The sequence below is a fragment of the Pongo abelii genome, chromosome 3, assembly GCF_028885655.2.
Source record: "Pongo abelii isolate AG06213 chromosome 3, NHGRI_mPonAbe1-v2.0_pri, whole genome shotgun sequence".
Classification (NCBI taxonomy): Eukaryota; Metazoa; Chordata; class Mammalia; order Primates; family Hominidae; genus Pongo; species Pongo abelii.
In genome coordinates, this window is record NC_071988.2 from 204,431,300 (window position 1) to 204,458,689 (window position 27,390).

Sequence of the window (27,390 nt, forward strand, 5' to 3'; positions counted from 1 at the left end):
ACTGCAATTATGATAAAGTTATGTTAAAATATAGGGACTTTCCAGGTAAATGATTAAATGAAAATGATTTTTAAAGTGTTTATCCACATGAGCTGCCTTATACATATTTCTTAAGAATGTATGTGCAAAGGGTTAATATTATATGTGAGGTAGACATCTAATGGATAAATTTAAAAGCAGTAAAAACATAGCATCCTGTGTATAACTTTCATAATTGTGCGTTCCTCCAGAGATAATGGATATGATTATCAGCAGCGCCTGTCCTAGGAAACTTGGCAAGGTTACGATTGTTTGTTACAGCTTTGGTTATATTAACATACACATTAATATTTATAAATATTTGATGTCATGTTAATTTTTCATATAAGATGATTTATGTAATGTTGCTGTGCCCTGTTAGAGGGCATTTGCAATATGCTTCAAAAGGGAACCGAACTGATGCATGTTCTTTAAGGGAACTTGCCTGTATATCACTGTTCTTACGATGCATTATTCTGAACAAAAATATTTCAGAATAAATTATGTGAATTGTGGATTTACTCCATTAACATTTTAAATAAAACATAAAGGAAAAGATCATGCTGAAACTATTTGCTGCATTTTTAAAAGGAGCTCTGTTCTCTTGGAGCAGAACAAAGTTTACTGAAAGACTCTTTTTCAAAAATGGAGTTATCAAGCAAGCAATGGTTTTGCAATTTTCTTTTAAATAATATATAGTCTATATAGCATGCAAACTAGCATATTCAGAAAAGTATATAAACTTGAGATAAAAAAATCATAATATTCTTGTTTTCCTTTGTCAATTTTCTTTTGCTAAAGTATATTTTACTGTGATGATCAAATTTGGACATTAAGAGAATTAAATATAAATTCAGCAGGATGTGTATAATAAATAAATCAAAAAGTTATTAAATGAATATTTGCTTTAGGTGAAAAAATTTCTTTATAGGAAGTTTAATAGGTTTGTTTAGTATTATAGTACTGCTTTATAACATAGTTCATTGGTCCACATTACCAAATAATATTATGAATGATGTTTCACTTTTTTTTTTTGTTTTGGTCAAAAGGATAAAATATTTTATGTAAACTCTGTGGAAAAAATGCAGAAACCCTATTTGATAGGTAATCCATTTTCCAATTTTAATGGATGTTACCTTACCCTTTTTTTTCTATGTAGGCATTTTTTTTTTTGAGTATCATCTTGTAGTTATTCTATTAGCATATGAACTATTAATAAAATTTGAGTTTTGTACTTCTTTCTTTTATTATTTTTTACTTTTTTAAGAGATGGGTCTTGCTACGTGGCCCAGGTTGGTCTTTAACTCCTGCACTCAACTGATCCTCCCACTACAGCTTCCCATAGTGCTGGGATTACAAACATGAGCCACTGATGCTGGGATTACAGGCTTCAGCCACCAGCGCCTGGCCTGTACTTGTTTCTTTTCAACAATTTTAACTAGCCCTTCTATTGTTCCTTTTTCCCTATTAAGATTCAAGTTTTCTTTAAGGTGAACAATTCATTATTAACTTACTGTTCTTTTTTTTTTGTATCCCTAAAATGACACATCATCCTGCCGTATAACACTAAGAACGAAGTTAGTAAATTTGAGAATTTCGGAAATCCTCATTTAAAATATACAACTGGAATTGAATATTTTCTCCTAAATTTATCATTAAATAAGTAATAATTGTTACTTTTCATTTCATCACTGGCACTGTATTAAACCCTTAAACAACTCAAAAAATCAACTTCAGAAATTACCTTTGATTTGACATTACAGAAGTTGGTTTGTTACTACTATCCAGTTTCACACAATTGACAATTAACTTGAGCAAAATGTAATAGACTTTTTTCTCTCATATTTTCATACTCAAATTAATTCTGTCATCACAATTATTCACATTCCAAAAAAATTTAAAGCAGATCATGAGGGAAGAAAATGCCTTAATTTGAGGCCACGCAGAAAGATCTATGGCAACAAAGCATGGGAAAAGGTGGGAATAGGGTTACATCCTGAAGCAACAGACAGCTAGCACTGTGCAAAGTATATGACTGTTAAGTCATTTTCAATTCACATAATATCATCTGAAAAAATGTTGCTAATGCACACAGTCACAAACAGCAGTCAGCAGTAGATAGATTGTGTTAAGTATAAATGATTTGAATTACTACTTACATATATTTAGCTTAGAATATTTATAATACATACAGGGAAATCTGTATTTCATAATATATAATACAAGGAGAAGGAAAATATGAGAAACATGGTATTTTTAGAGTATCACAAATCTGTGTTGTCAAATATGAATCAGAATTTACTCTTCAGAATTCCTGCTTCCTGAATGAAGAAGAATCAGAAATTTAGAAGGCGTAGTATTATATATGATCAAAATGTTACAAAGCATAGTAACTGAAATTATCAAACATATCAGCAGAACCACCTTGCTTGAAAGACTATAATAGATCACCCATCAAGAAAAAAAACAGAAATTAAAAGCTTTAGGTGTCAAAGGATAGGTAATTATAAAAGGATAATCAAAGAATGGATTCCACAAAAAGGTTAGTGCTGTACTTTATGTTGCTGAAACAAGCCTTTTGGCAATTGATATATAAGTAATCAAATTAAAAGTTTTCCATCTTACACGGATTCTTTTATAGGTAAAAGTATGCATTAGGTAAATAATAAATTAAGAAAAAGAAGGTCAATGTTCAATTGCAGTGTTTTGAAAGCATCTTCCTTAAGATTATATGCACCCAAGAGACAATTAGCTTAAAACTATAACACTATAGCAGGAGAAAGAGATCTAGATACACAGACACATGCATACACACATAGATACACAAATATATATGTGAGGGTATCTTCAAATACAGTATACAAATCTATATTGAGTTGGCTACTATTGTTCTTATTGTAAAGTTTCTAATGTAGTCATAAAATTGCAAGGAAGTTAAAACGTCAGAATAGTTTACCACTCCAAATTAGATTGTGATATTTTATCGAAATCTAGGCAAAGCCAACTCCTTTTAAAAATACTCTTCAGGGAGAGGGTAGTCTCAGATATCATAACTACAAAAATAATGTGCAATTTAATTTAAATCTAGATTTTTATATTTAGAGACAATTTAGTTATCGAGTTAAAGGAGTTATGACATTTCTAAATAAAGGTTTTACTGAATTAAAATACTATACTGCAAAGTAATTTTTCTAGGTGAACGTGACAAAAATTCCATTAGTGGTATTGTCACCAAAATTTGATATCTAAAAAGAAAACTCATAGCAGATCAATACTAGTAAGATAAATGGATCAAACTTACACACATACAAATCACATTTCTTTTTATAGCTGATTAATACTTAGTAATACATAATTAACAGTTACAGAAACATTGTACTATGTGTTTAAGTGACAGTGCAATACATAAAGGCTTCACATCAAACCCCACGTAGGCCACTTTTGGAGGTGTCTACTTCCCTAGTCAGAGACGTTACCCTCAGTCAGTGTGCACATTTTCATTACCAAGTAAAAGAAGTAGTTGTTGAATGAGCTGGAATGGCTCAACATAACTTACTACCACAAGAAGAAAAAAACCACTTATAAATCCTGTATGCCTTTTTTTTTCATCTTTGGATCTGGACAGTTGGTATTAGATAAATGTTTAAGACAAAGCTGAAAGATTTTAGCACCATTTCACACAAATCATTACATTATATTTATTTTGAATTTTTCCTACGTAAGCTGAACTAGAAGAAAATAGTTGGTTAGATAAATGAAAGATAGTAATAATAAACTCTAACCCTCTAAAGTTTAAATTCTATCTCATTTGATTCTCTTAATATCTTAAGAGAAGCAGTTAGAGGACTATTACTTCTTGTGTGGCAGATTTAACCCCAGGATGACATGAAATTGTTATTTGATAACAGTTCAGTTTGTTGGTGATAATGGTGACCCTTGGTGTTTCAAGTGGGTTTTTGGCCAGGTCATCTGCATAAGTGAATCTAAACTAATTATTTCAATAGACCTCTCTTATATAAACTGTGTTAACATAAACACTGTATAAACTCTAAATGTAGTGGGGGAGGTTGGGGTGTGCAGAACAGACAAACAGATTGCTTTCTACAATTTAACCCTGAACATACGGCATGTCCATACATGTAAAATTAATGTGCCCAGTACAATCAATCATTTAATAGTTTATCAGTGATTGCAGATCACAGCAAAATACGTTTCGCCACACTACTATGCATCTGTTAGAAGATAAACCTAAATGGATAAAATGAGCTCAGGTCATAGTTCATTTTTCTTTCTGTTTATGACTATGAATTTTTTATTTTACCAAGTCATTTGTTAAATAAAAAAACCTCACCCATGATTAGCATTGATTTATTTTATGTTCATTTTAGATTTGATATTAGCGTTTTTATCATGAATATATCATATCCATAAAAAGGCAAAGATACTGGGTTTACTTTCTGCTCTGGTTTCAGTTATTTGTATTAAATTCTGCCTTTAGCAGAGTTATGGGTAACCATTTTAGGGTTAATCTGTCACTGCATGATTAAGTATGAAAGGAAACCATTCAAAAGTCACAAGAATGAAATGTAACAGAATGCACAAGGGGTCAATAAGGATCTGTATTTTTCCTTCCACTGTGATCTACTGCTATTCAGAACAATTGATTAGACAGGTTCATTATTGTTTTTGCAACCACACATAAACCATTATTATCTGCCATTCACTCCCTAAGGTGTTCTAGTGGACAGTTTTTCAATGATTTGTAATTTCAAATAGCAGCAAACTTACAATTCACCTTGTTTAACTTCCCCGGTCCTTCAAAGAGGATTACCGTCTTCTACAAGCTAAACATTAGAGCAGTTACAGCCTTCCTGGAAATTTTTTATCAGGCTGACAAATGTTTATCATCCCCGAACTATACTCAGTCCTTAAAACAGTGATTTTACTTTATCCTGAATAGATGAATAATGGAGGAGGGAACCATCATTCTGGAGCTGAAATCTTCTGTGAATCTAGCCTTCAACTATCATTCAAAATATGTGCTGAGGGTTGCAGTAATGTTATTTAGAGAAAATGGTAAATGAATTATAAAATGGGGTTATAGGCTGGGCACAGTGGCTCACGCCTGTAATCCCAGCACTTTGGGAGGCTGAGGTGGGTGGATCACGAGGTCAGGAGTTCAAGACCAACGTGGCCAACATGGTGAAACCCCGTCTCTACTAAAAAAAAAACAACAAAAATTAGCCAGACCTGGTGGTGAGCGCCTGTAATCCCAGATACTTGGGAGGCTGAGGCAGAGAAATGCTCGAACTTGGGAGGTGGAGGTTGCAGTGAGCTGAGATCACGCCACTGCACTCACTGCCACAGCCTGGGCAACAGAGCGAGAATCTGTCTCAAAAAAAAAAAAGTGTTATATTAGGAGAAATTTTATTGTAAATCTGTACAACATATAAAACAAAGGAAGATGAGTAAAATTGCTTGGAACAGGACCTAAAATCTTGTCAAGTTCAATTTTTTTCATATTATAAAATGACTTTTCTCAAAAGCAGACTCAAGCAATAAAGTATTTTCTTTGTAGAATTCACATTGGCATGTATATGTGTTCTTAAGAGGCATTGCTCTTTCATTTAAACTCTAGTTCATAGTTCTGTGTGTGTGTATGATTTTATATGTGTGTAACTAACACGATCAGAGCAGGTTCAATTCCTCCTAGAAATATGTGTCATTCTTGGTGTTTGGGCTCTGGAAAAAGTGTAATTAATCCTGGCTCTTCTACTTACATTGGACAAATGACTCCCTTTTCAATGTACTGATCTTTAAAATGAGGAAAATAATAGTAACGACTTGTGAAGGACCACATGAGACAACGTATGTTATGTGGTGGCCACGTTGTCTGCAAGAAAACATGCATGTACGCCAGGCCAGTCAGGAGGAGGAGGGAAAATAGGATGCAGACCAGGTAATTGCAATAGTCAAGACAACATAAAAAGAAAGACTTGTTTTTATGCATTTCCCACTACTTATAATAAGGACTTTAAATCTGCAATATAAGAGAAAACAGGGTCACGTCCTTAAGTGTAATCACAGTACTGTGTTAAAAGTCACATCCTTCAGAGACAAGTAATTGCAAAAGAAGGAAGTGAAGATGGCAGGATAGTGATAATGCTTTATGTTAAAAATTTAAGGGCTTTCAGCACGAGCAATGCTTATGAAAACCATCCTAGAAATAGCATGGGATGCTGACCTGTAAATGCCTAGCTTCCAAATAAAGCTCTTAATTTTTTTTGATATATTTATTCAGGATTTTTATTAAAGGCTACACAAGTTGAGTTAGTTTCTATTCCATTTTACAAGCAGCACTCTTTAATTTCTGATAATAAATAGAATGAATATATATTTAAAGGTTCATCCCAAAATTTATATAATTTTAGAATCATATATAAAATATTAAACAAGATAGCCAGCAAAAATTTGTATACAGTGTTCCAGCTATTAAAATACATAGAAAATGCTATCTCAGTTTATAACATTGATTTTACGACTCTTAGAAAATATAATCCAAAATTGAATTTTGAAGTGTCACTGAATTTTCAGCTGGAATTTCTTCTGGTAGATACTCTCACCCTCTTCATTTTGTGAATTTTGATTTCTTTCTTAAATGGGACTGTGTCAATTCTGAAAATAATTCAATGACAGTTATTTGCAACAACTTCTTTTTAATAGGGAAATGTTAAAACTGAAATATATATTTACTTTATGAAAAATATTTAACCCAGGGCAATATTTCTCAAACTTCCCTTTGAGTAAGAATGTTCTGGAAGACTTGTTTAAAATGCTAATTTATTGGTCCTATCCTTGGGGATTCTGATTCCCTGTAGCTGAAATAGGGCCCAGGAATGTATATTTTCTCAAGAACCCTCAGGTGATTCTGATTACAGGGGGTCTAAAGGCAACAATTAGAAAATCATTGGTCCAGGGCTACCATAGATAGTTAGAGCATATTTGTCATCAAGATAATCTTCAAATTTCAATAAAGAACCTCTTTATTATCAACATTATTCCAAAATGTAGTAAAGGTTGATTTCTAATAAGTTTGAAAATAAATATTGCCTGTACCATGGCCTGATTTAAATCTAGTTTCTAAGTCACACTGTAAACTCTTGAGGCAAGATTCTAGTACTCACTGATCAGTGTAAATAGAGACTAAAGATAAATGCAGAGCTCCATTAAGCCAGGACTCTAAGCTAGGAATCTCCCATGCACCCTCTCTTCCTTCCAGCATCTTCTTAGTTTATCTTCAGTTTAAGCTTGTTCTCCCTTCTCTTTCCCCTAATTCAGATTCTCTCACTGCCAATTTTCCTCCCTCTTTATAGACTCTTAGCTTATAATCTTCTCATGGCCTATTTTTTTTTCCTCCTAGATATTTTATCCAAGGATAAAAGAGGGGAAGGTGAATCCTGGTCTTTCATAGATTTTGTGGATTAAAAGTGCTGGACTTGGAGTACAGGGCTAAGAAAGAAGTGTTAGGTAAACACAGAAAGAAATTTGGATGCTTCTCTGCCCAGGCCAGATTCTTCTTTCTCCCAGTCTGCTCTAGAAATGCCTGGCTTCTTATGCTTTTCACTAAAGCAAACAAAGCCAGAGCTACATCTTCATCAGGTAAACTAAAAATCAGATCATATGGCCCGTAGGAGCTTGCTGTATTTCAATATGACTCCTCTACCGTTTCATGGCTTTATTCCACAACTCTTTTCTCAGAAACGCATCACACCACAGAGAAAACCAAGCCTTGCTGTCTTAAGCACCAAAAATGAACCAAAGTTTGACCAGGCGTGGTGACTGACACCTGTAATCCCAGCACTTTGGGAGGCCGAGGAGGGTGGATCACGAGGTCAGGAGATTGAGACCATCCTGGCCAACATGGTGAAACCCCATCTCTACTAAAAACATAAAAATTAGCTGGGTGTGGTGATGCGCGCCTGCAGTCCCAGCTACTCAGAAGGCTGAGGGAGGAGAATCGCTTGAACCTGGGAGGCGGACGTTGCAGTGAGCCGAGATCACACCACTGCACTCCAGCCTGGTAGCAGGGTGAGACTCGGTCTCAAAAAAAAAAAAAAAAAATTCCAAAAGTGATCCAAAGTTTCAGGCAAGAGGATAGCTTTACCTAGAAGGTTGTTAGAAATATCTTTCTTTGTCTCAGTTGGGACGTTCGTACCCTAAGAGTAGTGGTGTTTCTGGTGTCATCTTTAAGCAAAAACAAAGAAAGAATTCCATGACCCATGAAGATGACTGCTTAGGCTTCCAGACTGAGGTACTTCACACAACTGTGGCCTAATGTACTTCTGACATCAGGATTTATGGATGACCCAGGTTTAGTCTCTTAGAAAAATCAGCTATGAGTTGAATACAGACTTGAAGTGAAAGTAAAGACGAAATAAAATATCAAAATCTTATGTTGTATTTTAAATTTCTAAAGTCTTAAGGAAGTTGTCTATGTCCATTTCAAATGCGTACAATGGTCCATGACAGGCTTTGAGAAAATAGTATATGAGCATGAACTTCATCGTAAGTATGTTGTTAAGAGTGGCGGTGGTATTGATGATGTAAACATCTTTCCTCTCCTGGCATTAACAGACAGAAATGTGACTTGTAGATTCAGTCTCTCCCAACCAACACATATGTAAGAAAAATGTGAAACTCACCTCTCTGCTTACATATCCTTAGTTGATAGTTCACAGACAAGAAGTTTTGTGAGACTGAACCCTAAATGATCTGTTAATGATTTGGGATTTTAAACAGTTTGCTCTGAAAGCTGGTTCTTGTAATCGAGTTTGACATGAAAATAGTACTGTCATTAAATTCAAGGAAATACCACAGTTTAATGCTTAATCACATTAAATTTCAGATAATTTGTATGTCATGAAGCTGTATTTTGGAAACATCAGTTGGAGCTTTACTACTGAGCAGACCATATATCTACATAGACTCTTATAGTCTTAGAGCACTTCAGTTATCAAGCTGTAGTTTTGGAAAGCTGATATGGAAAAAAAAAAAAAACCACCTGTTTATTAATTGCATTGAAATGTTTTAGGGAATACCTCCATGTAATTAAAGTGGCAATGATAATGAATAATAAGGCTCCAATTACTTTCTTCTAGAACCAGCTTCTTTCTTTCAAGGGAAAAATTCTTGCCCCGTCACTTGCCTCATGAATTTCCAGGAGTGTTCCTTGCCTCTGATTTGAAGCATGTTAATGTTGTTCTTTTTCAAGCAGTTCTGATTCTTTGTCCCACATTTTTGTGTATAGACGTTGTCTGGGTGATGGAAGGGTAGAGATTAAACTGAATTTCTTGCAGGGTCAGTTACATAGTGAGTTCTGAAAGGGCTGGGTGGAAGATTTACACTTTCAAGCAAAATCATTGAAATTATGGTGAGTAAAACATATGATAAGGATATTAACATATACCTAATAGGTCACCCATACTCACATGGGAGTTTTCGTACTTCTTAGTAACTCCATTTACTTGACACAAATGGTTTTGGCTGATTGCTCTAACCTATCACTATACCTTGAGCAAAACAACTGATGTCATTCAATAAGGAGTTAGGATCCATTAAAGAGAAGCCCATTATAACAGCTTATACAATCTACAATGCAAATGAGAACACTATTTCAACATAAGATGAAAAAGGCATTCTGAAAGAGGCTAAAGTATTTTCTAAATTTTAGAAAAGCGCTAGTCTTGACGCCTAAGATTTCTTAAATATTTGTCAAAGTGTCAACTCAGAATTGTGGAATACGTCTTTTGCCTTCCCACTGTAAGGATTCAAACTTCTCATAATGCACAGAAAGATCTCCAGTCAGGATCCCCCCCACCCAATACAACGTTGTGTTAAACTTCATCCAATTGTCCAGATAATTCTTATGCTTCTCCAATTTTACTGGATATGATGTTTTTATTGGGGTTCACGGAAGCATGGCTAATGACATCAGCAAGCTTTGTAATTTCTCACTGCCAGTTTTCTACACAACTTACACTTTTGTCACTCAAACTGCACCAAATTGCTCCAACAATTAATCTTAAAGCGCAGGAGTAGGGGGACTTTTAAATGGACCCCTTCTTGGGATTTTGTGTTAAAAACAGGAAAGTTCCCATGAGTGAAGGGGATAAGTTAGCTTTTCCAGCCTCTGCCTCTCCCCAAGTCTCACTCTTCTCTGCCACCCCCCCAAAAGGAATGAATTACATTTCTCTTCTTGTCCTTTAAATGAATAGCATAGTTTGGGTGAAATTATCAGGCAATTGCATGCCTTTTATGCAGATAATGCTATTTGATGAAAGCGGTGTTTTGATCTGCTAAGGATAATACAGATCCAGGGTTGGATTCATTGGTGAGAGTAAAGCTGTCTTCTGTGATAACTTCATCTCAGCATGAGGTCAGACGGGGAAAACTGGGATGGGGGATTAAAAAATGACACAGTCGGAGCAGTATTCAGTTCCCTGCTGTGCTCCTGGCTGCACACTATAGCTTATGTTTCTGATCTGTTATGGTATTGTCTGCCTTTCTCTCTCGGAGCAGAAAGAGATTGCTTAAAACTTTTCTTTTTTCAGCTAGAGGGATTAGTTCTGTGCAGCTTTTTTAATTAAAGAAACTGTATCTTTTTCAAGGCAATTTAAAGCTGCAAGGGAAGAACCATCAACATCCATAACTTAGTACTATTATCTGTAACAAAGTGTAAGCTCTAAATTTGATATTCAGAAATAGGGGAAAGGAGCTATAGAATTCTGTTGTATTTTTAACCTTCAGTGGTTGCTCAAATCCCTAAATGAAGAATAGTAAATAAATTATTTTGTATAAGTCCTGAATATGTTTCTATAAGTAGTAACTTTCAGCCTCTTTGCTTTTTAGCCTAGCTGAGCTTACTTAATTAAATCTTCATGATGATAGCGAAGTGCACTTGAAAATGGTGTAAGAGGAAATAGATTTCACTATATATCCTTTTCTTTACCCAGAGATCATTTTTAAACATTTCCATTCTACTGAAAGTGGTAACAGTAGAAAATGTCTGCTTAATATGGGCAATTTGCATTTAAACAGTGCAAAGTACAACATTATGGTACTTTATCACGACCAATCTTTGCATTTGTGATAAGCGGCCATCATCTTTATTAATCTGAGGGGAGCACGGATTGAATCTATCCAAAGTGATGATGAATTTGTCAGGACATATACATTTGAGTTGAATTTATAGCTCAATTTAACCCAGGTTAATGTCGAAAATCCTCAAATGTTTCAAATAAGGCCCATATGGTTATCACTTTACAAAGCACACAGGCTCTGCGCTTCAGTTGCAACATACACATCTCCAACTAAATTCCATGCCAGATCAATTAGAAACAGTCCTCCTGAGCAGACAGGAACAAACAGAGATTGTTTCCCCAATACCAGCTGAACCCTTGTCTTGAAGAAATGAAAAGCCATCATCTTAGGCTCTACACTTCTTACCACTAAAGATCCAAAGGAAATTTGGAAGACAATGGGGTTTTATAAATAATGTCATATTTAATATAAAAACGTGAGTATCTACACGTTATAGGTGGTTGCTACAATTTGTTTCCAAATTTCGATAAACGTCATACCCTGCTGAAAAAGAGAAAACCAAAATTTGATCTCTTTGCCTTTTCTCATTGTTTTTGTCTTTACCTCAAATTATGTTTCTGAGGAAAGTCAACCAAGGTCAACAGTGATTCGTTGTAATGACCAGAATTTTAAAACAATGTCCCATTAAAAACTTCTTGGTCAGAGAAGTAGAAAAGTGTACTTAAATACATTTTCAAGGTAAATTTTATTTATGACATACCCCTATTGAAAAAAGAAAGTCAGAAGGGCTAAAGACAATGAAAATATTTTATTCGTGTATCCACTCATTTGTTCAACAAACATTTATTGAGCAGCTCCTATATCCCAGCCCATGGGCTAGGCTTGTGTGTCCAAAGAGGCATAAGGTTGAGCCCCTACACTCCAAGAGTGCTCAGCTATTAGGAAAGACCTACACAAAAAACAGTGCCATCCTTTATTACATGCAGAAAACACAGTGGAAGCACTGCCACGGGAGGAGAGTATCACTAATAGGTACTTTAAAAACTATGTGTTCCAGGGGCCCCGGATGCAGAGCATTCCAGACTAAGAGGTCACCAAAGGGAGGAGAAAGAGTAGGGCACTTCTGGGAAATAAAAAGATGTTCAATTTGTCTGATACTGAATTTAGTCACTTGATACCTATATTTTTAACCTATATTTACAAGTTAACACATAAGCTGGACCCTGAAATATCTAAAGGGTGTTGTTTTAATAAAAAATTGTCCTGTAGTGTCACTATTTTATCATAAACCTTGCCAGCAGCTAATGCCTACCTCGAGTACACTATATATGCTTCTCACTGAAAAGTTGTTTATAGAAAATATGACAGATTTAAAAGGCACACTATGATAACTCTTAAAAAGGTTCCAACTTTCAGTGTGGAATAATGTCGCAAGTTTTAAATACGTTCACAGAGCTAAACCAAAACCGAAAGTTCCACATGTTAAAAGACGCTGGTGTTCAAAATCCTTTGCAAAACTTGGGGTCTTTTATGAGGCTCTAGCCAAAGCAAGGGAGCCCTTGGGTGGTGCTACTCTAGTGCATTTCCACCGAAGGTCGGAGCTACGCATAGGCCAGGTTTACACCATGGAATAGAAGCGAATGTACTGGAGAAGCATGGTCCCAATTAAAGGTTGCTTCCTCTCATCACCAGTCCATTCAGTGGCTCCAAAATGCATGCACACTGAGAGAGGCTTATCTTGCTTTAATTAAGATAATGAAAGCATATTTTCCTCTACAAACAGTCATTTAATTTTATGACTTTGTCAGCGATCGAATTAAAATATTTGTTTTATAGTTCCCTCAATCTAACAGCCAAGAGATAAGTTATTTTTTGCCAGTGGGGGGAAAAGCCCACCCAATAATAACTTTAAGGCTACTCGAGAGACTTCCATATAAAATTTAAATTTTAGTGCTGTTGACTGTTGCAGATTAATTGCTTGCTACCTGTGAAGCCATTTGTGTAAGGGAAACACCTCAGGCGCCTAGAATTTGGGTTTTGCTCAGTGGCTACCAGCCTTTAGCTTCTGTTCTAAAGTGGCCCATCACCTATTTGCTGTTCTCAGTCGAGACATAACCTCCTTTTGGGCATATGTGGGTTATTGGCTTTCCTGGTCCTGAGGGGTGAGCTGGAAGGTCTTGGTACCTGAGATTTGGCTCCCCTGGTCATTTCTACCCCGTTCCTCATCGTTCCTAGGGTTTCTTGAGTGGGAGAGGTTGCAGCCGGGGCAGCAACTGGGTTTGAACCCAGCAGACAGGCCGCTCATGCCTCCGTTTGCTAGAGCAGATGTAATAAAGTCCAAACAATAGGTAAACTCGGGTGACGTCCACAAGTATCCTTGGAGAGCCTAATACCTGCCTGACCCGGCGGTCCCCTTCTGCACGCCTGAAAGCCTCGCGTGTTAAAGGAGGAAGTGGCTGCGGAGACCCTCGAGTCTGCACGGGCGAGAGACACAAACAGCTGCTACCCGGCCCCTTCAGGTCCAAGCTGGCTCTTTAGGACAGGAGGAGAAAATGGACAGCCCCCAAAGGGGAGAAAGGGAAGGCGCATGTGATGCTGACTAAAATGGACAGGTGTCACCTTCAGGTGGGCAGCGACACTCGGCTGAGACTTGGCCCGCGGGGAGGCGGTGGAGCAGCAGGGCAGGGTGCTGTTGGCCTTGCCTCAGTAGTGGGGCAAGAGCCTGGCTCCTCTTCCCCAAAACGAATCCGGAGGTTCGGCCCATTATTCCGGCCCCCCACCCCCCCACCACCCCAGCACTTTTTAGAGGCTTGCAAAGGTCCCAGGCATGCGTTCCTAGGACTAGGGCTAGGCGAGGGGAGCTGGGCCACATTTTCCTTTTGGAGAGCTGCGCATCTGTGTGGCAAGAGGGGCCCACGGGAGGGCGATGCCGCCAGCTCGGTCCCATTATCCCGAGCACGACCGGCTGCGTTCACACCGCAAAGTCACCAGCCGCACCGGGCAGAGTTTGCTGAGAGCGGCCAGAGGCTTGCAAAACAGACAGCGATGTCTTGCATTTCTTTTCCCGCTCCAGTTTTTATTGCTGCGGAGGGCACGACGTGAGCTGCCCGCCATCCCCGCCCTCTCTTGACAACAGCTCAGTGAGGCAAAAAGCATGATGGTCACGTAGCGAGCTGCTTCTCTGCTTTCCAGGGATTCATTTGAAGGAGGAAGCGTGTGATAGTTTGGCACTGCACAACATCAGCTTTTCCTAACGGCCTCAAATGATGGAACTTCTTTGTATGAGAGACAGAGAGAGACCCAAATTTAACACACGTAAGCTGTCTGGATTACAGGCGCAGGCAGACGTAGAGGAGGACCCCTGAGCTCTTTGTCCACCAGCGACGCCTGGCATAGAGTGCGCAGGGCCGTATTAATGAGTTCTAGAGTATTTTTTTCTATATTGCAACCATAGTGTGAATGTTCAGCATTGCATACTGAAAAACTTTGAATCTCATGTAAGAGGAACTGGGCTAGAGACAGGAGCCAAGATTTATTACCATTTCTAAGTTTTACGAGTTCTATTGTTTTCCTACCTTTATTACCAGCGTTAGTTGTAATGAGGATTCTAGAAAAAAGAGCTGGAAAAAAGAAGCATCTCCCAACTCCCACAACATAGCACTTCAGTTCTGGCCTCTTTAGGATTGGGGCAGTGTCTCATCTCTTTATTGTGTATTCGTAGATAGTAAGAGGGAGTATCACTTACATACTTATAAAAGTTTTAAAGACCTAATACTTTTTTGTGTGTGTGGGAACTGGGCCACAAAAGTGCTTTATGAAAGAGTTTCCTTACAATCATGTCCGGATTCAAATTTCAAGTAGTTTGCATGGTCTTCATGTAATATCTGGGACATTCCTTCATAATTGACAAGCCTTTTTTTTTTTAATAATAAGAATGGGTGGAATGAGTGGGGGATATCATTCATCCGCCCCCATGACCTTATCTTTTTCAAGTGTGAATTTCAGTGGCAGAAGGAGATGGATCTATCCCAGGGCGACTCTAGATTCTTCCCGCAAAGATACGCGTATGCTGCTTTCCGTCACTAGCGCCCCGAGAGCCGGGTCGGGCTCGCTTACTACCAAGACTTCTCTACTTAACGCGCTGCGCTCGGGCACTTAGCAACTTCGGAAACACGGGCTGTGGGTCTGGGTACACTAGTTCGAGTTTAGGGATTCTCCTCACTTCTAGCCCAAACTTTGGATAAACTAACATAAAGGTTCAGGCTTTCCTAGGAAGCGTCGTCCTTGTTCTCCCAGTGCTCGATCAGTTTCTGGTTCTGCACGGTAGTTAAAAATGCACGTGGATTTCCTAACGGCCGAGTACAGGTACGGGTACAGGTCGGCAGAATCCTCTGCTCTGAAGCTGAAAGTGGAGGGTGGCGCGAGGAGGCTGAGAGCGCACCAGTCTCCGCCACGCTTCCAAGGACGGGTCGGCGACGGCCGGGGCAGGCCTGGTCGCGGGCTCCCAGCCCTCCACGGGCGGACTGCTGGTCCCAGGGGAGGGCGGGGAGATGCTCGGGCGCGCACGAGGGAGCCGCACTCACTCGGCAGCCCCAAGCACGCACGCCCCACCTCTGCCGCCGCCCCGTCCCGGACCCGAAAGGAGCCTGAAAGATCCCGCCGACCGCCCAGCCAGAGAGCGGTTCGGCTCAGGTCGCCCATTCGGAGCTACAAAACTCTGGAACCTCCAGCAGTTTCGGAAGCTCCGGGGGAGGGCTTTCCTGCAGACAGGGGGCGGGGGCTAGGGAGCCGGGAGCCAGCGCTGCGGTGGGAACTTCAGTGAGTAGAAAGTGGCAGTGTCTTGTGAGGAGCAGCAAACTTTTTTTTCGCCTCCCACAGCAAACAAAATCGAGGCAGGGACGTGTTCGGCTGCTAATGTGAGGGGAGAATGGAGAGGAAGGAAGAGTAGTAAAAGTGGGGAGTGGAGCCTTCGGAGGACTCCCGGGTCCGCCTCTGGCCAGGTGATGCCGGGCGGAGGCCTAGGTGCTTGAACCTGGGGAGCAGACAATTGTTCTGCTACAGTGCCGACCAGGGGCTGGTAAGGAAGTCTGAGTCTTTACTGTTTCCCTTCCCTGTCCAAAGGTCATTTGCGCTTTTCGGTCTCGGACGAAAGGACACTGTGGAAAGGAAGGCGCGGGTCATTTTCAGAGGCTCTGCAAAGGACGGGCCGCCTACCGGGAGTGGAAATCCTTAATTACACCCTTCTGCCTCAGAATCCGTCTTCCCGGCAGTGTCTTGCACTCCCACCTCCTCGGGTGACTCAGCTGACCTGCAATGCCCACCCTACGGAAGATCAAGAAAAGTAGTTTTCTAAGAAGGTTAGAGGTTTGATTACACAGAGAAGTGTTTCCACTTAAGTCCAAAGCAATTACCCGCCCCCTCCCCCAGGGCCGCCTCCCCGCCATCCGCAGCAGAAAAGGACAGACCCCCACGCACGTACCCCCGCACTTTGTTGGTGCGTGTGAATTTCAAATGGCGCAGTAAGTTCATTAGTGTTTGCAATCAGCTGCGGGCAGACCCGTCATCAGAGCCGAAAGCCGGCAAGAGCCATTCATCAGCGTGAAGTGTTATTCACGGATGACCCCTAAATCACGGCGAGAGTAGTCGAGGCACTGATTGGTCACAGCATGGGAGCCTCGGTGCTTTCCCGAACCCGACGCGGCCGGGAGGAGGGAAGGAGGGAGGGGCGGCGAACGTGGTTCAGTCCGGCAAATCCCATTTGACAGAAAAAGGCAGTAAACGGGGAATCTCTTTTTTTGAATCAAGAAGAAGAAGAAATAAAGTACCTGTCATCTTGACAAGTGGCGGAGCGGAGGAGTCAAGGATTATAAATGATCACAGCCAGGTCCAGCTCGCCCCGTGATTGGGCTCTCCCGCGATCTGCACCGGGAGAAGCGCATGGTAGGCTCCTCTCTTCTCCTCTCCTCCTCTCCCTCGCACACTCCCGCGCGCACACACACACACACACACACACACACACACACACGGACACGTGTACGCGCCCGGGCTCGGGCACACTCGGCCCGGCGCGTCCCCCGCCGCACAATTACGGTCCTGGATGCCGCTCCCCGGCCGGGCGTCCCGCGGGCCTCCTCACCTGGCCCTTCTCGCCTTCCTCCTCCCTCGCCTCCCCGGTCCTCCCGCTCGCGGGCCGAGCCCCGAAAACTCCGGCCCGGCCTGGTCCGCCGCCTTGGAGGAGGCTGGAGGGGCCGGCGGGCGGGGAGAGGGGGAGCGCGAGGGAGAGAAAGAAAGTGAACTCATTGGCGCGCCGGCGCCCTCCCCTCCCGCGTCCCGGGGCCGCGCGGCCGGGGGCGGGCAGGGAAGGAAGTTGTAACACTCGCGCCCCCTCCCCGCCCCCGCCCCGCCGGCGCCCGCTCCCCGCTCCCTCGGCGGGGCCCCCCTCCCCCGCGCCCGGCTCCTTTGAATTTGGCCCGGCGCGGTGTGCGCGCGGCTCGGGCGGACGCGGCGGCTGCTGCGGGGGAGCGAGCCGGCGGCGCGGGCGAGCCGAGCGCGGTAAGTGCGGCGCCGCCGCCGGCGCGCCCTCCTTCCTTTCTGGGGTCCTAGTGCCGGGCCGCGGCGCCGGGAGCTGGCGGGCGCGAGCTGGGACGGCGCGTGGCCCCGGGAGGTGGCGGACGCGGGGGCATCCTCCTGGCGCGCGGATTCTCTCCGCGGTCCGGCCTCCCCGTCCCCGCCCCGACCTCGCGCCCGCCACCTCCGGCCGCCGGCTCAGGTGGGAACTTCGCCGGCGCCTCTCGCCCGGGGAGCCAAGCGCCGCGCCCCCGTACTGGGGAGCCCCGGGGTCCCTGAGGAAGGCAGTCCGGAGGCTGGGCGCCCGGTGGGGGCGGGGAAGGGGAGCCCGCCTGGTCCTCTTCGGCCCCCGATGTGTGGCGGGGCCCCGCGTCCTCTGCGGGGGCGTCTTGACAGGATCCTAGGGGGCTTCCAGCGAGCGGAAAGCCCTGGGATGTCACCGTTTTCCGGGGCAGGCAGGGGAGAGAAGGCTTCTGCAGCGACCAGGGAGCCAAGTTGAAAAGGAGTGAAGGAGGGAGAGTGCGGGGCGAGGGGTAGCGTGGGGAGTGGTGGATCACGGCTGAAACTTGATCGGGAAACTCTGGATGGGGTTGGAAACACACACAAAATATCCTGAGCTGGGCGTTTCAAAAATTACGAATTTATGAGCCTGCAACTGAGATTCTAAGTCCCTCTCGTGTTTTACAACCGATTACAAAGAGCTTCACATATTTTAGGTTGAGGCGGGTTGTGTCTGATTGATCTTTGCTGAGCATCTTACTATGCAGCTTGGATTCCATTCTTACTGCCTCACCTTTAAGGTGGCTGGAGTGGTAACTTGTTAATTTTTATTGTAGAGAGAGGGTAACAAGTACTTGTACCGTGTAAATACATCACATACGTGTTTCCCGAAGTCATTATGATTTGGAGGTAGAGAAAAGTTTCCAGGTACGTGTGAGGAGGTGCAATGGAAATGAAAGACTGAGAGCTGTCCTAGACTTTTTACAGGGCCCCAGACGGCTGGGATGCCCGAGAACAGGACTGTCTCTTTATCATGCTCTATTTCTTATCTTCTGACAATGTATTTTGTCAAACATTGGTAGACTCTGGCAGAATCCACTGGGTGGTCTTTTCACTAGAAATAGAAATATGTTGAGGCATTACCTTTCTCTTCTCTTGTCAAAAGAAAAAAGGTGAATATGGCATCTCTGCAAAGCTTGGAAGAGTATCCCAAAAGATGGTATTGTAGCTGAACAGAACTTGGTGATTTGATCCCTTAGTGAATTTCTTTAAAATAATGACGCATATCCCTTTTTCCCCACTGCCTACTTGGAGAAGTATTTGTGACCTTTATGGTATTAATATATTGAGAACAGACTGACTTTAGAATTAAGAGCAACTGTGTAATAATAATTATCTATTTTAATATTTCAATTAAAACAAGATTTTATAAATTCAACAGTCTTGCTTTGTGCATTCCTTAATACACTTTTAATTTTCTAAAACTTCGAGCGTGTATATCTTAATATATAAAATTCTTGTATGAGCCCTGAAAGTTTGGATTTGTAATTCTAAATGCAGAGTAAATATTTAATTCTTGATCTAAGAGTGAGAGGTTAGTTCAGTAATAAGACTTGCTAATCCCACTTTAAAATGTCATGGCATTCACAAATTATTCCTAAATTCTTCAAAGATAGGAGTTTATAATGAGTTTAGTTATTCTGTTGTGTATTTCAGGATTGTCTGTATCTCTTCCTGTTGCATTTCCCTTAACAATCTTGTTCTTTTTTTCTTACATGAATTTTATTATTCCTCTTAATCAAAGATTTTTTTCTAGTAGTAAACAAACATATCTTATGTTAAATAACTTAGAAAAGAATATATAGTTAGAAAAAGTAGTTCAAATCAAATACACATTTTAAATGCACTGCACAGTTTTTATGAAAAATGTAGTTATGCTAATCACCATGCTAATGTTTATATATTTGGAAAACTCTATGAACCCCCTGTGCCAATAGCTTTATGTTAGCAACCTATGCACCCTAATGAGGATTACTTGATTATTGGAAATAAAGCAGATAGATTTATGGGACTGTGACTAGTTATTCCTCCAAATGGGATTATTTTGCATGGCTGTGTTTATTTTCTAGAAAGATATTTTAGGTAAATTATTGAGGCTTTTCTTACTATGATTCGGTAGGCGTGTCATCAGTCTTTTGGTTAGAAAAGGGAACCTGCCTTATTAGGGTGAAGACAAAGAAAGATAAGGATGCTTATCTTTGAATAAAAAAAAGCTCCTAAAGAGAGTGAAAACTTTTAAACTTATTCAGAAAGAAAACCTAGCTAAACAGTAATGATCCAATTAGTAAGTTCAAGCTACTCTCTTAGCTTTGCTTCTGGGAGCCAAGAGTCATTATTCTCTTTGTAAAGAGTCAAGCAAAGAAGATAGCAGGAAGAAGTGCGTGGCTATCGTTGTGAGTAGAGTGACCTGTCAGAAATAACTGAATCACCGTTAGGCTGGGCGTACAATAAATGATGTTTTTGCAATAGCTGTTAATGTATGTTTGGAAATGCTGAAGTTTATCCTACCTATAGGGATACTAGGGAATAAGTTCAGAGCATGGTCATTGCCTGATATAAAAGCCCAACAAAGCCAAGTTTATTAGTTTATTAATATTGGTTATTTAAATAAATGCATGTGCCTCCTTTTTATTAAACTTTATTTTACCCTGTAAAAATTTGATTTCTGGATGGTGGTTGAATATCATCCAAGTTTTATATTTATTTGAATCAGTGTGTTCAGCAGCTGTGATGAATTGTCTGCCCTTTTCTGGAAGCTGTGCTGTGGAAACCTGTTAAGCATGTTGAATTACACATTGCTCGTCTACCCCGTGTTTCGTTTGATAGTCAAATATCCATTTTGACTTTGAGGGCATACTTTCTTTACTTAGGCTGAGAATATGAGCAAAGAATATAATAGTTTGCCACCAAACGTTTACTGTGGTCCATAACCAATTACATATTCCTTTGAATGTCTAGTTGAAGTTAGTGTTGTGTTCATGGTTGCCTTATAAAGTGAAATGATAGCCCGTAGAAAAATTGAACACATGCATTCGGAGTAAAGTCTGTTGAAAAGATAACACAATAATACGTTATTTAAAAGTTTCAACAACTAAGTTTTAAAAATTATTTTACATAAGCTTCTTTTAGAATACATTTAAAACTTATTTTCGGAAACATCAGCTGGTTTAACAGACCTGATGGAAATTTTGTGCTTCAAAATAAAATAAAATAAAATAAACCTTAGTCTGAAAACTAATTGTTGTGTCTTATAAAACCTGATTTATTTTATACTTTTTTATACCAAGCATTACCATTATGAAGCTCTCCTTCTAATTGAGATTAATGTTTCTGAGCAAAGAAGTGGTTTGGAGGGCTGCATTCATTTTGAGTGCTGTTGTAATCAATTTTAGATACAGCATTCCACAATGGATCAGTTTGCATCTAAACCTGCCTTATTATGTAGAATTAACTTGTTGGTGATTGATAGTAATACTTCTCCATCTTGAAAAGTCATTTGTTTCCAAACAAGTGTGATGGCTTGTATGAGTTTCAAAAGATTGCTTCTCATAATTAAAACATCCTATTGGGGACCTAATTTGAACTTTTTCTAAGAATTATATAAAACATGAGGAAGCAATTCATTAACATATATTCAACTCAAATAGCCTATTTTCCCAAAATGCAATATGCCTCAAGGCATATTTTCTTGCCCATCAAAGGATTCTATGGCCTTTTGAGTCATTAATAGTAATCGTAATCCATCTAGGTTATGTCCTTTTTTGTTTGTATTAACATTCTAGTTCAGTTTTTCAGAGATTTGTTAGAATATTGGATGGACCTCTTGTGCATGTGTTATAACTTTATTTCATAAGACAGTGTAATCCTGACAATGAAAGATAATGCATGTGGAGGTAATTCCTTAATGGAAATGTGGAGAGATGGTGAATGTTATCATCCCCACTGTGATATTTGCATTTGTTTCTTATTTGTACCTGGTCAGCTTTGGTTTTATCAGCTTTTAAGTCTCTTCTGAAAGACCACGTTAAGATTTTCTTGGGCTTTGGTCCATATTACATTGTGATACATGTTGTCCCAATCAAATAAAAGATTAGGAGCACAGAATATAAGATTAATATAGATTAGCATTCTAATATATCCATAGTATATCCATATATATCAACATATATCCATATATGTCAACATATATCCGTAGTATATATGATTTCTAAAGAAAGATGTAACTGCTTTCTAGTGCATGTAAAGTTCCCACAATGGCATTACTCATTACTTTCAGGAAGGAAAAAAACTTGATAAGAACTATGTATCTTTATTTTATTCTCTGTAATGATAGATTCTTGGCATCGGATTGGTGTTTTTCCAGCTTAAGACATCCATTTAAAATAGTTTTAAATGCTAAAATAATGCAGTTAAACTACCATTTTCAAAATGTTATTTTACACAAGCACTAGAGTATAAACTATCAAAATGCAGAAACATGCCCTGAGATACATAGATGCTTCGTATACTGAAACTACGATAGGATTCATTCTTTTGAAGGAATTGCGATAAAATTTTCTGTAGTTTTGGTGAAATAACCCAGGTGATTGCCTAGTTAGAACAGCTACATGGAATTTACTAAAAATAGTGATCTACTCAAACCCATGTCTTTCTATTTTAAATTAGTCACTGCAAATTAATGTCAGTATCATAGAATGAACTCATAAGTCATATGAGTAGATGATTGAAACCATATCATGTAATAATAATAATAATAATGAGATTTTACTTCCCTGTTGATAACTTTGTTGGAGTCTTAGAAGAGCTAGGATCGGGTGGCACTGACTTTTCAAACAAGTTTGTGATAGGTGGCAGTCTTAACCGAGTTCCTTGACTTCCTTCAGAAAATAGGTAATTCTTATATGTTTAGGAGCATGTGTGGAGTGAAATGTAGCATAACACTAAACTATGCTTATATTCTTTTTTGTAAGTTTAGGAGTTAATCATTACTTATGGAGATGTGGCATTTATTACTATTGTTATTTACCATTTGACCCACATTCATAGTTCTGTAGTTTGTACTAGAGCATGCAAAAACACAGTGATACCTTCTGAAAATATTGTTTTGGGGAAGTCATAGTGCCTGTATTCACAATTGCATTTCATGATATAAAATTGTATCATTTATATAATTATATAAAAGTCGTGGGATACAAAAGTCATTGCGTTTGTTGATAGTGTATTCTCAAATATTGTGGAGTAGTTTTTACTTCTGTTAGAGTAGTTGGGGAGAGGTGGAGATAATGTGATTTGGTTGCCCTGGGATGGGATCATATTATTTAATATTAACCAGCTATTTTATAACTAGGTCTACTTGATGTCTGCCTCAAAACCAAAAAGAGATAAAGGAAGGAGGAAGGGAGGAAGAAAGGAAAAGAGGAAGGGAGAGGAGTAAGAGAAAGAGAGTGAAAGGGGAGAAAATAGGAAAATGAATATCTTTTATAATGAGTGATGGTCCTTTGAGCATTTTCTGTGTGTAGCAGGGTGTGTGACAGGAAAAGCAAACTAAAGGGAACATTTTGTCATTTAATTTAATTGGGTAAGTACAGAAGAAAATTAACTTGTAAATTTTTTCACTTTTAAATATATGTATTTTCAATCCCTGCAGGAGAATCAGAATATCAGTTCTTAAAATTAATCCAAGACATTCCAAATATTGTATACAGTTGCTTATATTGATGGAAAAAAGAAAATGTTCTAACAGCTCTATTTTATAGGCATGCTTGCTTTGTTAATGAGACTGAAAATCAAGTTATAGTTTTCTATACAGAGACTTAAAGAAAAACACACAACTCTGATTATTTAAAAAGACCATTTAGGAGGTAACTTACAAAGGCCACTTACCTTTAAAGATACAGCTCTTAATGAATATATTTTAGTCATTCTTTCCTTTATTTAATTACTAGTAATATTTGCTAGAATTCTTATGCTAATCTCTCTTCAGGTTGCCATTACTTAGAAAGAATTAACAGCTTGGTAGTGAGTGTCTTCCTTCAGTCCGATTCCGTAGCACCTCTGAGTGTAGTAGCTGTCTATGAAGATAGCAGCACACTCTGAATAAGAGGGTGACGTGGATTTGTGGCCCTCTGTGCCCTCCCCCAAACAGAAAAGCTACTTTTTTATTAGAATGCATTATTTCCTCTTGAGTTAAATTATGCTCAACTAATATTTTGTGACTAGAATTGTTGACCCCCCTCTCTGCATGAGGAGGTGTCTTTTTTGACAATAGGGGCGTTTCCAAAGAAGAGGTCCTCACTCAAGAGTGTCTCCAGCATCCTATCGTGTCCAGCATGTGGCTTCTATACTGGGATGGTATCTTAGGAGAGTTTATGTTCTTGGGCTACATACTAGAAGGTACGTTATGCAGACAGTGAAAAGACAGGATTCAATTATTAGAATATACTTTACAGGGAGAAATGCGTGAAGCGTGTTCAATACTTTGCATGAAGCATGTGCAAATATATGAATGTGAGATTATGTTTATTTTGGTAAAAAAGTCCGCTATTGAAAAGTAAACTAATTGTTTATTTTCAGTCTACCTAATGTTCTTTTTAAAGAGTAACATCTATTCTAATACTTTTTATCAGAGAATTTGGAATTTGTCCACATGTAGGTAGAAAAAAACTGGCAAGGGACTGGTTCTTTTAAATAGCTCTTAAGAAAATTGGCACAGAGCTTGCCATTTGAAATAATTATGAAAACCAGGGGAAGACAGCTGTAACTTTTATTTCTTTCAGAATTTATAATAACTTACAGTTAAAGAAAGCTATCACTCCTATAGTTCTTGAAGAATAAATCTATGACTTTTTTTCTCTTAGGAGCAAATGAAACAAAACAAAACAAAAAACAAAAGCATCTTGGACAGCATTATTACATTTTTCTGTATTTATAAGCCAAAATGAAATGAATATTTAAAACTTTAAAATTTTTTCACTTAAATTTTGTGTAATGATGAGAATAGTTAAGTTTAGGTTAAAATACTGCAAATAATAAAAACTAATCTAGTAATCTAAGTACATATTATAGATAAGTGATGAACTATAATATTGCAAAGAAATAAAAACTGTAGTATACACAGCCATATTTTGTCTCTTGATTGTCACAAAAATAAGGCATTCTTACAAGGATATGGCTGAATTTTATGATGGTATCAGTAACAGTGAGAATAAGTTGATGCAATGAAAATAACTGAAATGTTATTCCTCATCTTTTAGCTAATACTTTCAGAAAATTCCAAAATAATTAGAAAAGCTCTTGAAAATAATGAGACCTACTAGGAGAAAGAAAGTACATTTGTTGCCTTACAGAACTATTAATGAATTTAATAGTTCAGAAAGGATTCAGAAAGGGGTGAAAGCTGAAGAGAACCTCTGCCAGGATGTTATCCTTCAAATTTAAATAGAACAGACATTTTCTATCTATAATACATTTGTAAGTTGATATTTCTGCTTTAAATTTCAACTTGTTTTTCTTCTATGGAGCTACTAACATATTTAACATTTAAAATAAATTTTAATTTAAACAAAAATTAAAGTTGTTACTTGTATGTAAGGTATACCTGTCAAACCAGAAATGAGTCCTTACTTTTAGAATAATTTTTATGCTTCCTTATATTTTTTCTTTCCAAATATGAGTAGAATACCCTATCATGTTTTTTGTGATTAAAAAAGTAAAGCAAATTAGTCCTCAATTGTTACTTTATCCTAGAATATACAATCTCTGAATGAAAAGACTCTGGCACTACAATTTTTTAATAAACAATATTGGTATGTTAAGCTGATTTGCCAGTAAGATTTTTTTCTTCGATTTTTACTAATTTAAAAAATTACATGTGTGACAGGGACTTTGAGTCAACACTTTACTAAAGATAAAGTACTTTAAAAATTTAAAGTTTTTTATCCTGTGTTTTGGTTGTGATATAATTTTCTATATTGTTTTAATTAGTGTGATAGTAGATGCTACAGAATTTGCTTAGTGTTGTAACTTAAACCAAAGAAAAAAGATGTAATTTTAAGTAGTAAATTTATTTTAAAAATTCTTCCTGTAAAAATTTGAAGCACAGTACCTTTTAGTTAAAAGTGCAGTCTCAAACAGAAAAGACCTAATTTTATATATTTTGAGATTCAAATATTGATTTACTAAAGATGTGTATAAAGAAACCCTAATAATTTAAATTATCTGCACTTGGGCTTTTATCTTTTATATGTTTCAGGGGACTTCAGATCTTTCTTTATACTGGTAATATGATTTAGAACCCATAAATAAAGAATTAAAAAATATTAGTAATCAAAACATACACTAACTGAAGTCTGTTTAAAGGGAGCCTAAAAAAGAAATAGGATGATCCGATAAATCTGGTGTTCTAAAATTATAAAAATACCTTAATTTAATGAATATTACAGTTTATGTAATTTAGATACTGGGAGAATATCATGAATATACAATATGTAAAATCCATACAGATAACAAAAAAGTTATTACAAATGTGAAAGATGAATGATACATCTTTAGTCACACAGCATGAATGCATTTGCAAAACAAGTGTCAGATTTTAAGATACATCAATTCTTGGTATTCTGGTTTAAGGTAATTTCAATAAAACTAATACAGTCTTGCATTTCATTCAAGTACGATGTTAGGAACTTCAGTCAACCATCAGTATAGCCATGACAGAAGTCCATTTTCTCATTCTGAAAGTTTTCTGTAAAATCTGAGCCTTCAAATCTAGTTCTAGTTCAGCTCCACTATGCAGTTGTTTGATGTCTTGTGACAAATGAGAGATCTGAAGGAGAGGACCGAGTGCTTGTTCTATGAGATGCCGTCAGTTAATTCTTCTCACATTATCTGATGAAAGTAGCTTTTAGACACTGTATTGTACTTCAGATGGGAATCTTAACATATCAAGTTTGGTAAATTTTATATTGAGCTATCAGCAAAGGACAATGTGAGTTACTTAAACAAATCATGAATGTATCACGTATTTCATGTAAATGTGACGTAAGACGTGTGGATTGGTTGTGTAATTACCACTTCAACTTTAAAAAGCCTCTATAATTCACTTTAAAAATTTTAAATGTTGAGGAAAGTGAAGTATAAATAGTTCATAGTCTTGGAAAAATGTTACTAATGTAAGCCTCGTAGGGATTTTTTTTTATTATTTTATTTTTATCTTTTTAAAAACAATGATACCTTCTAATGTAATTTTTATCACTTAATTTTAAGTCTGGAGCATAACCAGTTGATTTAGGAATCGATATAAATTATTAATGCACATTATGCTTTTTTCTTTTTTTTTCCTTAAAAGAAAGATCTCAAAGGCTTTCAGGATGAGGTTCTGGTTCTTTTACTATTAAGAATCGTTGGTATAAATGGCTAATTTTGGTGGAAGAGTGTTACGTAGTTTTTACGCCCTCGTTATTACTTTTAAAAGAATAGCCCATCGGGGATAGGAAGCTTTGTGGATAAGCTGCCACTCTTTGATGAAGGATTATACATTCTCCCCTGAATCTGTAATCCCAGAATCTGTTACACAATAGTTTTATCAAGTAGCGCTAGACTAGCTGGCTATCATTTCATGTTTCTTTAAAAAGTTAATTGGTTTCTTTC

General features: G+C 38.5%; 1 protein-coding gene across 21 annotated transcripts in view; it reads left to right on the plus strand.

The window, feature by feature from the left end:
* The window catches only part of TENM3 (teneurin transmembrane protein 3), a 2,759,728-nt gene that overhangs the window by 2,088,104 nt on the left and 644,234 nt on the right, over window positions 1-27,390 (plus strand). For 16 of the 21 annotated variants that reach the window (XM_054553583.2, XM_054553584.2, XM_054553585.2 and 13 more), the window contains exon 1: window positions 16,932-17,058. The exons of 1 other annotated variant lie outside the window; for it this stretch is intronic. The gene's annotated coding sequence lies outside the window, so the exon portion shown is untranslated. Of the gene's footprint in view, window positions 1-16,931; window positions 17,059-17,518; window positions 17,671-27,390 lie in introns of those variants that run through there. 4 more of the 21 variants (XM_063723744.1, XM_063723745.1, XM_063723743.1 and 1 more) reach the window with 3 other exon arrangements.